Source organism: Salvelinus fontinalis, chromosome 22 (genome assembly GCF_029448725.1).
Source record: "Salvelinus fontinalis isolate EN_2023a chromosome 22, ASM2944872v1, whole genome shotgun sequence".
Lineage (NCBI taxonomy): Eukaryota > Metazoa > Chordata > Actinopteri > Salmoniformes > Salmonidae > Salvelinus > Salvelinus fontinalis.
Genome location: NC_074686.1, coordinates 751,298 through 764,034, shown reverse-complemented (window position 1 = coordinate 764,034; position 12,737 = coordinate 751,298). Strand labels below are relative to the sequence as shown.

At 42.7% G+C, this 12,737-nt stretch overlaps 1 pseudogene; it reads left to right on the top strand.

Moving 5' to 3' along the window:
* The first annotated feature begins 33 nt into the window (after positions 1–33).
* On the top strand, positions 34–5,478 carry LOC129819517 (aquaporin-10-like; annotated as a pseudogene).
* Positions 5,479–12,737: the final 7,259 nt, after the last annotated feature.

The following is a 12,737-nucleotide window of genomic DNA, read 5'->3' as shown; positions in this document are numbered from 1 at the left end:
TAGTTGCAGACTTTATTTGCTAGATTCTCCTACTCCCAGCCTAACTCCTACTCTTACTTATTGTGTTCATAGAGGGGACATATTGAGATATCTGAACAGAGCCTCTGCAGACAGACGGAGGCATACTCAGCCGGTTTAACCACAGATTACCAGTCTAGAGTTAGTTGTAATTATTTTTGCTTTAACACAGAACCACCAGGACAGGAGACAATCGTTGACCTAAGAGGGTGATATGATAGAGAACAATTGGGGGAATTGATTTAGTTGGGACAGATGGGGATGGAGGTACTGAAGGGAAGGCTGATGGTGAGGAATATGCTGTTTAGGGAGTTAATGGCTGAGACCTTGGCTATGTTTGTCCTTATGGTGAGTACTTCATCCAAAAATGTCTTCGTATTGTTATCAATGATCAAGGGTTGTTACTGTTTTATGCATTCTTAAATCTCATGAATTTGTTTATTCTGTGTTTGAATGTGCTTGGAAGCAAAAACTACCTCACCACAATTGAGGAACATTTTCAAAATGCTCTAGAATAGCTGTTCCTCAAGAATCCATTGACCATTCAAAGATTTGTTTTGACAAGGTCAAGACTTGAGTTGGAATCAGATCCAGAAACGTGGAACTGAACAGAGCAACCCTGGGTTAAAACGGAATGTTCTAGAACGTACTCTTCTATCACCTCCTCCATTGCAAGGGACTTGCCTAGTTAAACAAAGGTTCAATTAAAACAAAAAGTCTACGTGCTGCTTTTAGTTCTCGCCAACCTTGTTGCAATTTCCGTCTTTTTGTCTTCCATCGTTATTCCTTTATCAGTGTCTTTTGAAGACGTTTGGCAAGCATGCATGGTGCCTACTAAGTTGACCTTGATCTCTATTCCCCATTTCAAGCAGAAATTTTTCAAGAAGAAATTTGCTTCCTGCAACACAAATTCAAAAAAGTTCTGGGACACTGTAAAGTCCATGGAGAATAAGAACACCTCCTCCCAGCTTCCAACTGCACTGAAGATAGGAAACACTGTCACCACCGACAAATCCACTATAATTGAGAATTTCAATAAGCATTTTTCTACGGCTGGCCATGCTTTCCACCTGGCTACCCCTACCCCGGTCAACAGCACTGCCCTCCCCTCTGCTACTCGCCCAAGCCTTCCCCATTTCTCTTTCTCCCAAATACAGTCAGCTGATGTTCTGAAAGAGCTGCAAAATCTGGACCCTTACAAATCAGCCGGGCTAGATAATCTGGACCCTTTCTTTCTAAAACTATCTGCTGAAATTGTTGCCACCCCTATTACTAGCCTTTTCAACCTCTCTTTCGTGTCGTCTGAGATTCCCAAAGATTGGAAAGCAGCTGCGGTTATCCCCCTCTTCAAAGGGGGGGACACTCTTGACCCTAACAGCTACAGACCTATATCTATCCTACCCTGCCTTTCTAAGGTCTTCGAAAGCCAAGTCAACAAACAGATTACCGACCATTTCGAATCCCACCATACCTTCTCCGCTATGCAATCTGGTTTCAGAGCTGGTCATGGGTGCACCTCAGCCACGCTCAAGGTCATAAACGATATCTTAACCGCCATCGATAGGAAACAATACTGTGCAGCCGTATTCATTGACCTGGCCAAGGCTTTTGACTCTGTCAATCACCACATCCTCATCGGCAGACTCGACAGCCTTGGTTTCTCTAATGATTGCCTCGCCTGGTTCACCAACTACTTCTCTGATCGAGTTCAGTGTGTCAAATCGGAGGGTCTGTTGTCCGGGCCTCTGGCAGTCTCTATGGGGGTGCCACAGGGTTCAATTCTTGGACCGACTCTCTTCTCTGTATACATCAATGATGTCGCTCTTGCTGCTGGTGATTCTCTGATCCATCTCTACGCAGACGACACTATTCTGTATACTTCTGGCCCTTCTTTTGACACTGTGTTAACAACCCTCCAGGCGAGCTTCAATGCCATACAACTCTCCTTCCGTGGCCTCCATTTGCTCTTAAATACAAGTAAAACTAAATGCATGCTCTTCAACCGATCGCTGCCTGCACCTGCCCGCCTGTCCAACATCACTACTCTGGACGGCTCTGACTTAGAATATGTGGACAACTACAAATACCTAGGTGTCTGGTTAGACTGTAAACTCTCCTTCCAGACTCACATCAAACATCTCCAATCCAAAGTTAAATCTAGAATTGGCTTCCTATTCCGCAACAAAGCATCCTTCACTCATGCTGCCAAACATACCCTTGTAAAACTGACCATCCTACCAATCCTCGACTTCGGTGATGTCATTTACAAAATAGCCTCCAAAACCCTACTCAATAAACTGGATGCAGTCTATCACAGTGCCATCCTTTTTGTCACCAAAGCCCCATATACTACCCACCACTGCGACCTGTACACTCTCGTTGGCTGGCCCTCGCTTCATACTCGTCGTCAAACCCACTGGCTCCAGGTCATCTACAAGACCCTGCTAGGTAAAGTCCCCCCTTATCTCAGCTCGCTGGTCACCATAGCAGCACCTACCTGTAGCACGCGCTCCAGCAGGTATATCTCTGGTCACCGCCAAAACCAATTCTTCCTTTGGCCGCCTCTCCTTCCAGTTCTCTGCTGCCAATGACTGGAACGAACTACAAAAATCTCTGAAACTGGAAACACTTATCTCCCTCACTAGCTTTAAGCACCAGCTGTCAGAGCAGCTCATAGATTACTGCACCTGTACATAGCCCATCTATAATTTAGCCCAAACAACTACCTCTATACCTACTGTATTTATTTATTTATTTTGCTCCTTTCCACCCCATTATTTCTATCTCTACTTTTTTCTATCTCTACTTTTTTTCTTTACTTGCAATATTGTATTTACTTCGCCACCATGGCCTTTTTAAATTTTTAATTATATATATATTTTGTTTGCCTTCACCTCCCTTATCTCACCTCACTTGCTCATATTGTATATAGACTTATTTTTCACTGTATTATTGACTGTATGTTTGTTTTACTCCATGTGTAACTATGTGTTGTTGTATGTGTCGAACTGCTTTGCTTTATCTTGGCCAGGTCGCAATTGTAAATGAGAATGTGTTCTCAATTTGCCTACCTGGTTAAATAAAGGTGAAATAAAAAAATAAAAAAATAAAAATTTCTCGTCCACCCTTCCTCCTCTCTCCCTACTCCGTACCTCCTTCCTCGATCTCTCCCTCAGATGTTTGGCTGTGCGGCGATGGCCCAGGTGAAGTTGACTCGAGGGGCCAAGGGTGAGTACCTCTCTGTCAATATGGCCTTCTCAGTGGGTGTCATGAGTGCCATGTACATTGCCAGGGGCGTCTCTGGTAAGTGGTAATTCAAGACAACTACCGGTAGCCTCATAAATACACTGCTGAAATGACAGTTGTCTTAGATATTTCTAACTCTCTTTCTTGGTTTTCCTCTCTCAGTCCCTCTATCCAGATGCTATTATGGACTACAGCGGTGGCGTCCTGACTGTGTACGGCCCAAATGAAACAGCCCCCATCTTTGCTACCTACCCATCCGACTACCTTTCTTTATGGGGCAGCTTCTTTGACCAGGTAGGAGGGAAAATAATCAGTGCATACAGTAATGCGTTCTTGAGGATTGTGGTTATTGTACCTCTGTTTGAGGAGATTTTACAGATGTAGGATCTTAATTTGACCAGTATTGTACCAAAAAAATTATCCTGCAGCAACACGATTTGAACGTTCAGTCCATGTTTTTTTATTGGTGGCTAGGTGATTCGTTGACCAAAAGTAGGCTTAATGAAAAGTGCAATACTGTTAATATAACCGTGTGTTATTGCGTGTTTTCAGTTAATTCATGTCAATCATGACGCTCATCTGCATTTCCTGTGGTTCAGGAAAATTCTCAGCAACAGAAGTGATCAAATTAAGATCCTACATCTGCACGTCTAACTTCATCACTAATCCTTTACACTGTACATGCTTTTAGTTTTCTATGTTATGTCTTGTTGTATCTACCATTCCTTACCCACGCAGTTAGTTCCCTCTCAGGAAATAAAACCTATTTCAAAATGTAATTGAACTTGTAGTTCACAAAAGCTAATCCATACCTTTCTGTTGTTGCCTTCAGATGGTGGACACAGGTATGATCATGATGTGCTTCCTGTCCCTGGATGACCGGCGGAATAAGCCTGCCCCCGCTGACCTGGTGCCCCCCCCCCCTCACCACCGTGGTTCTCATGGGGATCTCCCAGTCCATGTCTTCAAACTGTGGGGGAGGGATCAACCCTGCCCGGGACCTGGGGCCACGCCTCCTCACTCTGACCGCAGGATGGGGTAGAGGTCTTCACGTGAGTAATCTCGGCAACCCAGAACCAAAATCTCATGTCAGCCTCTCGATTAAGTAACACATTTATGTACGTCTGTCCACAAGAGATTACACATGAGTGTCTTTGGGGAGTGAGATGATGTAGTGAGACATATTTAGATAATGCAACATTAGATCAAGGGACTCACATAGAGGTTCAGCACATCTTACGTGCAAATACATTTGACATATAATATACATACTATGTGCACAGTCTAGAGCTCAACATAACAATGAAAAACCTCCCTAATCTGCACTAACTAACCTCTCTCTCACCCTACAGGTGCTATAACTACTGGTTTTGGGTCCCCATCGTGGCCCCAATGGTGGGGGCAGTGCTCGGCTCTGGGCTCTACCTGGTCTTCGTCCAATGGCACTGAGATAAATGAAACCAATGACAAAGACAATGGATAAAAAGCTGGAAATCATCAAAAACAACAATGCTGTAGAGAAGGCCCACAAGTTCTAGTTGGCATAACCTTGTCCCCAGGCTCAATTGCTACACAGAGAGAGTGCCGGCTGGGTGGATGTGATTATAGTTGGTGGTACAGATGAAGGAAATACTCGTTTTATCTATTCTTTAGCCTTTTTATGAGCAAAGTAACCAATCTGAATAACTGAACATGGTGTTCAGAATATTAGATACATTTCCTTTGGTGTTGATAGAAGGGTACTGTGGGACTTCATACAATATTTGGAAAAATAATGAAAATGACATGCAATGAACTTGTAACAGACTGCTTTATGACTATCAACTATACAGAGCCATATATTTACAGAAATATGGATCTTGAGCCATCTATAGATCACTTCATTCCATTTAACGATACTGTTGATTACAACAACAAAAGAACACCCCTCACCTTTCTGCATTGATGAACTATAGAGCTGGCAACCGGCACTAATGAGATGTCGTACAGGGGTCGGTTCACAAATAGAGTACATTTTGTGTAGTGTTAACTTGGTAAATAAAAATCATCTAATTTTAACATTGTCATAAAGAGTACATGTTCAACTTCATTAAAAAAAAACGTTTTCCCACCAAGAAAAATCAATAATATAGTAAGTGCCATTAATGTAACAGTGTTGAGGTTTTTAGCCATAAATCCCCTTGTGACAGGGGGAATGGAAGCTTGTGTGCAACAGGGAGGGGCAATTGAATTCAAGCTTCACAAAATATTTGTAATTGTTAAAACATTTCTAGCCCATCTATGGGTAACAGTTTTGACTTGTTATGTGTGACATGCTCAGTTTTTCACCACAAAACACCAGAAATGGCAAAGAGTAGAACCAGCTCACCTGCTTTTAAACTAATTTGAGTATTTGTAGACTTGTTTACGTGCTGCTGTGCGTTTTGTTGCTAACCTTACTTTGCTACCTGCCAACTTTACGGTTTTTACTTTTTAATTACTGTTTATATTTTGTTTTTCCCTCGCTCGAATTTTTGTTTAAACTTTTTCACTCCGGACGCTTTATCTGGACGTGGTTCGTCAGGACCTCCACCAGCCGAAACTAAGTAGTAACATTAACATGATGCCTTCTAATTGCAGTCGCTGTACTCATAATATACAGGAGAACGATCGCCTTACGGCGAGGATAGTCTTGCTGCAAGCCCAGCTTCAGACGCAATCATTAGGCAAGGTTAAGCAGCGAGTCAGAGGCCGAGCCTTCTCTGGTCTCTACTCCTCCCGTTACGGGGTCTGAGACGCCGAAGCCTCCCACCATTAGCTCTGACATATTGAAAACCCTAGTCATTGGCGACTCCATTACCCGCACTATTGGACTTAAAACGAATCACCCAGCGATCATGCACTGTTTACCAGGGGGCAGGGCTACCGACGGTAATGCTACTCTGAAGATGGTGCTGGCTAAAGCTAAAACTGGCGAGTATAGGGATATTGTTATCCACGTCGGCACCAACGATGTTAGGATGAAACAGTCAGAGGTCCCCATGCGCAACATAGCTTCAGCGTGTAAATCAGCTAGAAAAATGTGTCGGCATCGAGTAATTGTCTATGGCCCCCTCCCAGTCAGTGTTGCCAACTTCTCAGTAAGGAGAGTAGCTATTGGCTGTCCTAAAAGTCACCAGAAGTCGTTAAATGACGTCATCACCTAATTTGCATAATTGGCCATGTGCATGTAATTGTGATGGATGCTGTAGGAGAGAGGAATAACATCGTGGGAGAGACAAAAAGTAAGTAAAAAAAACACCCTAAATATGTTTAGAACTACAAATTAACTTTCTTCTGTCGGTTCTTGGTTTTTTTTATGTCACAATTCCAACCCTCCTCCTTTATCTGGGCTTGGGACTGGCAAAAGCGACCAAAAATAGACACTCTGGCGGAGTTACTTAGTTTTTGATAAAACATTTTGTTTTATAATTTTGTTTTGTTTTTAAGTTTAGTTTTCTTAATTTGGTTTGGTTTTTAACCTTATGGTCCACTTAGGAGCCCACAAGTCACAGTAAAACATGAAAAATTTGAACCATAACATTTTTTTTACAATCTAAATGGACCAAAAAGAGACAGTAGAAAAACACTGTCAATGGCAATGTGAGAAAATTATGGTAACTAGTCTGGACCTAATTCAGGTTATTTGGCAACACTGCTCCCAGTTAGGGGGAGCGATGAGCTCTACAGCAGAGTCTCACATCTCAATCGCTGGTTGAAAACTGTTTTATGCCACCTCCCAAAAGATAGAATTTGTAGATAATTGGCCCTCTTTCTGGGACTCACCCACAAACAGGACCAAGCCTGGCCTGTTGAGTGACGGACTCCATCCTAGCTGGAGGGGTGCTCTCATCTGATCTACAAACATAGACTGGGCTCTAACTCCCCTAGCTCCACAATGAGATAGGGTGCAGGCCAGGCAGCAGGCTGTTAGCCAGCTTGCCAGCTTAGTGGAGTCTGCCGCTAGCACAGTCAGTGTAGTCAGCTCAGCTATCCCCATTGAGATCGTGTCTGTGCCTCGACCTAGGTTGGGAAAAACTAAACATGGCGGTGTTCGCTTTAGCAATCTCACTGGAATAAAGACCTCTCCATTCCTGACATTATTGAAATAGTTTGTAATACGTCACATCTCAAAATAGGGCTACTTAATGTTAGATCCCTCACTTCCAAGGCAGTTATAGTCAATGAACTAATCACTGATCATAATCTTGATGTGATTGGCCTGACTGAAACATGGCTTAAGCCTGATGAATTTACTGTGTTAAATGAGGCCTCACCTCCTGGTTACACTAGTGACCATATCCCCCGCACATCCCGCGGAGGTGTTGCTAACATTGCAAATTGCAATTTACAAAAAAAAATACTTTCTTCTTTTGAGCTTTTAGTCATTAAATCTATGCAGCTTACTCAATCACTTTTTATAGCTACTGTTTACAGGCCTCCTGGGCCATATACAGCGTTCCTCACTGGGTTCCCTGAATTCCTATCGGACCTTGTAGTCATGGCAGATAATATAACATTTTTTGGTGACTTTTAATATTCACATGGAAAAGTCCACAGACCCACTCCAAAAGGCTTTTGGAGCCATCATCGACTCTGTGGGTTTTGTCCAACTTGTCTCCGGACCTACTCACTGCCACTGTCATACTCTGGACCTAGTTTTGTCCCATGAAATAAATGTTGTGGATCTTAATGTTTTTCCTCATAATCCTGGACTATCGGACCACCATTTTATTACGTTTGCAATCGCAACAAATAATCTGCTCAGACCCCAACCAAGGATCATCAAAAGTCGTGCTAATAATTCTCGGACAACCCAAAGATTCCTAGATGCCCTTCCAGACTCCCTCCACTTACCCAAGGACTTCAGAGTACAAAAATCAGTTAACCACCAAACTGAGGAACTCAAGTTAACCTTGCGTAATACCCTAGATGCAGTCGCACCCCTAAAAACCAAAAACATTTGTCATAAGAAACTAGCTCCCTGGTATACAGAAAATACCCGAGCTCTGAAGCAAGCTTCCAGAAAATTGGAACGGAAATGGCACTACTCCAAACTGGAAGTCTTGCAACTAGCTTGGAAAGACAGCACCGTGCAGTATCGAAGAGCCCTCACTGCTGCTCGATCATCCTATTTTTCCAACTTAATTGAGGAAAATAAGAATAATCCAAAATGTATTTTTGATACTGTCACAAAGCTAACTAAAAAGCAGCATTCCCCAAGAGAGGATGGCTCTCACTTCAGCAGTGATAGATTCAATAACTTCTTTGAGGAAAAGATCATGATCATTAGAAAGCAAATTACGGACTCCTCTTTAAATCTGCGTATTCCTCCAAAGCTCAGTTGTCCTGAGTCTGCACAACTCTGCCAGGACCTAGGATCAAGGGAGACACTAAAGTTTTTTAGTACTATATCTCTTGACACATTGATTAAAATAATCATGGCCTCTCAACCTTCAAGCTACATACTGAACCCTATTCCAACTAAACTACTGAAAGAGCCTGCTTCCTGTGCTTGGACCTCCTATGTTGAACATAATAAACGGCTGTCTATCCACCCGATGTGTACCAAACGCACTAAAAGTGGCAGTAATAAAGCCTCTCTTGAAAAAGCCAAACCTTGACCCAGAAAATATAAAAACATAAAAAACTATCGGCCCATATCGAATCTCCCATTCCTCTCAAAATCTTTTGAAAAAGCTGTTGCGCAGCAACTCACTGCTTTCCTGAAGAAAAACAATGTATACGAAACGCTTCAGTCTGGTTTTAGACCCCATCATAGCACTGAGACTGCACTTGCTAAGGGTAAATGACCTTTTAATGGCGTCAGCCCCAGGATCTGCATCTGTCCTCCTAGACCTCAGTGCTGCTTTTGATACCATCGATCACCACATTCTTTTGGAGAGATTGGAAACCCAAATTGGTCTACACGGACAAGTTCTGGCCTGGTTTAGATCTTATCTGTCGGAAAGATATCAGTTTGTCTCTGGATGGTTTGTCCTCTGACAAATCAACTGTAAATTTAGGTGTTCCTCAAGGTTCCGTTTTAGGACCACTATTGTTTTCACAATATATTTTACCTCTTGGTGATGTCATTCGGAAAAACATAATGTTAACTTTCACTGCTATGCAGATGACACACAGCTGTAAATTTCGATGAAACATGGTGAAGCTCCAAAATTGCCCTCCCCTGGAAGCCTGTGTTTCAAACATAAGGAAGTGGTGGCTGCAAATGTTCTACTTTTAAACTCGGACAAAACAGAGATGCTTGTTCTAGGTCCCAAGAAACAAAGAGATCTTCTGTTGAATCTGACAATATTGATGGTTGTACAGTCGTCTCGAATAAAACTGTGAAGGACCTCTGCGTTACTCTGGACCCTGATCTCTCTTTTGACGAACATATCAAGACTGTTTCAAGGACAGCTTTTTTCCAACTACGTAACATTGCAAAAATCTAATACTTTCTGTTCAAAAATAAAAATGTATCCATGCTTTTGTCACTTCTAGGTTAGACTACTGCAATGCTCTACTTTCCGGCTACCCGGATAAAGCACTAAATAAACTAAAGACTAGAACCAAAACATTTGATCATATTACTCCAGTGCTAGCCTCTCTACACTGGCTTCCTGTTAAGGCAAGGACTGATTTCAAGATCTTACTGCTAACCTACAAAGCATTACATGGGCTTGCTCCTATCTTTCCGATTTGGTCCTGCCGTACATACCTACACGTACGCTACAATCACAAGACGCAGGCTTCCTTACTGTCCCTAGAATATCTAAGCAAACAGCTGGAGGCATGTGAGAGACCCATGTGAGAGACGCAGACTCTGTCTCAACCTTTAAGTCTTTATTGAAGACTCATCTCTTCAGTAGGTCCTATGATTGAGTGTAGTCTAGCCCATGAGTGTGAAGGTGTGAACGGAAAGGCACTGGAGCAACGAACCACCCTTGCTGTCTCTGCCTGGCTGGTTTCCCTCTCTCCACTGGGATTCTCTGCCTCTAACCCTATTACAGGGGCTGAGTCACTGGCTTACTGGTGCTCCTCCATGCCGTCCCTAGGAGCGGTGCGTCACTTGAGTGGGTTGAGTCAATGACGTGATCTTCCTGTCTGCCCCCCCTTGGGTTGTGCCGTGGCAGAGATCTTTGTGGACTATACTTGGCCTTTTCTCAGGATGGTAAGTTGGTGGTTGAAGGTATCCCTCTAGTGGTGTGGGGGCTGTGCTTTGGCAAAGTGGTTGGGGTTATATCCTGCCTGTTTGGCCCTGTCCCAGGGTATCGTCGGATGGGGCCACAGTGTCTCCCGACCCCTCCTGTCTCAGCCTCCAGTATTTATGCTGCAGTAGTTTGTGTTGGGGGCTAGGGTCAGTCTGTTATATCTGGAGTATTTCTCCTGTCTTATCCGGTGTCCTGTGTGAATTTATATATGCTCTCTCTAATTCTCTCGGAGGACCTGAGTCCTAGGACCATGCCTCAGTACTACCTGGTCGGATGACTCCCAGTCCACCTGGCCGTGCTGCTGCTCGTTTAAAATCTTCTGCCTGCGGCTATGGAACCCTGACCTGTTTACCTGTCCCAGACCTGCTATTTTTAACTCTCTAGAGACAGCAGGAGCGGTAGAGATACTCTGAATGAACGGCTATGAAAAGCCAATTGACATTTACTCCTGAGGTGCTGACCTGTTGCACCCTCGACAACCACTGTGATTATTATTATTTGACCCTGCTATGAACATTTGAACATCTTGGCCATGTTCTGTTATCTCCACCCGGCACGGCCAGAAGAGGACTGGCCACCCCTCATAGCCTGGTTCCTCTCTAGGTTTCGTCCTAGGTTCTTCTCTTTCTAGGGAGTTTTTCCTAGCCACCGTGCTTCTACACCTGCATTGCTTGCTGTTTGGGGTTTTAGGCTGGGTTTCTGTACAGCACTTTGTGACATCAGCAGGGCTTTATAAATACATTTGATTGAGTATTATATGTTCAGTGTTTCTTTAATTTAAAAAAATATTTTAAAAGGAATAGTTTCACCATATTCAAATTTGAGTATATTTCATATAGCAGTGTTGGATGTAAAATGAGGGACAGGTGTAAATTAATCACTAATCACATTAAATAAATAATATTTAGAAATGACTGTCAAAGCAAAAATATAGAAAGGGCTTCACAATGATGGTGACAACTTGGATAAATATTAGGGTTAAGGGTTTTTGATCTTTCGTAGAAAAACATGGTTGTCTCATCGTTGTCGGTGATCAGACCTACCACTGTTGTCGTCAGCAAACTTAATGATGGTGTTGGAGTCGTGGTTGGCCACGCAGTCGTGGGTGAACATGGATTACAGGAGGGGACTAAGCACACACCCCTGAGGGGCCTCCGTGTTGAGGATCAGCGTGGCAGATGTGTTGTTACCACCTGGGGGCAGCCTGTCAGGAAGTCCAGGATCCAGTTGCGGGAAGTGTTTAGTCCCAGGGTCCTTAGCTTAGTGATGAGCTTTGTGGCACTATGGTGTTTGAACATTGAACATCTCAAGGATGATCAATGGAAACAGTATGCACCTGAGCAAAATGTTTAGTCTCATAGAAAAGGGTCTGAATACTTATGTAAATAAGGTATAGTTTTTTGTTTTATAAATTTGCCCCAAAAAATTTAAAAACCTGTTTTCACTTTGCTATTATAGGGTATAGAATAAGGTTGTCGTGTAACAAAATGTAGAAAAGGTCAAGGGGTCTGAATACTTTCTGAATGCACTGTAGATGTGGATGACAAAATAATTAATACATGCTCAAATAGTGGTTGTATTGTTCTCTCAAAGGTGCTCACCTGAACCCTGCAGTGTCTCTCAGCCTCTGCTTTCTGGGCAGGCATCCTTGGACGCCTACCTTTCTATGTCTTCTTCCAGATACTACCTATATGGCTGCTGCCACCGTCGGCCTGCATTACTATGGTAAGGGAATAAGGACAAAATGTAGAATATCAAAATATACAATACTAGAATCTAGTAGTGGAAAAAGTACCCAACTGAGCAAAGATGCCTCAATAGAAAATCACTCAAAAGTGAGTCACCAAGTAAAATAATACTTGAATAAAAGTCTAAATGTATTTGGTTTTAAATATACTTTAAGTATCAAAAGTAAATGTAATACCTGAGTATCAAAAGTATAAATCATTTCACATTCCTTATATTAAGCAAACCAGACAGCACCATTTTCTTTTTTATTATTTAAGGATAGCCAGCGGTACACTCCAACATAATTTACAAACTACGTACATGTTTAGTGAGTCCGTCAGATCAGAGGCAGTAGGGATTACCAGATGTTCTCTTGATAAGTGCATGAATTGGACAATTTTCCTATCCTGCTAAGCATTCGAAATGTAACGACTACTTTTGGGTGTCAGGGAAAATCTTTGGAGTAAAAAGTACATAATTTTCTTTAGGAATGTAGTGAAGTAAAAGTTG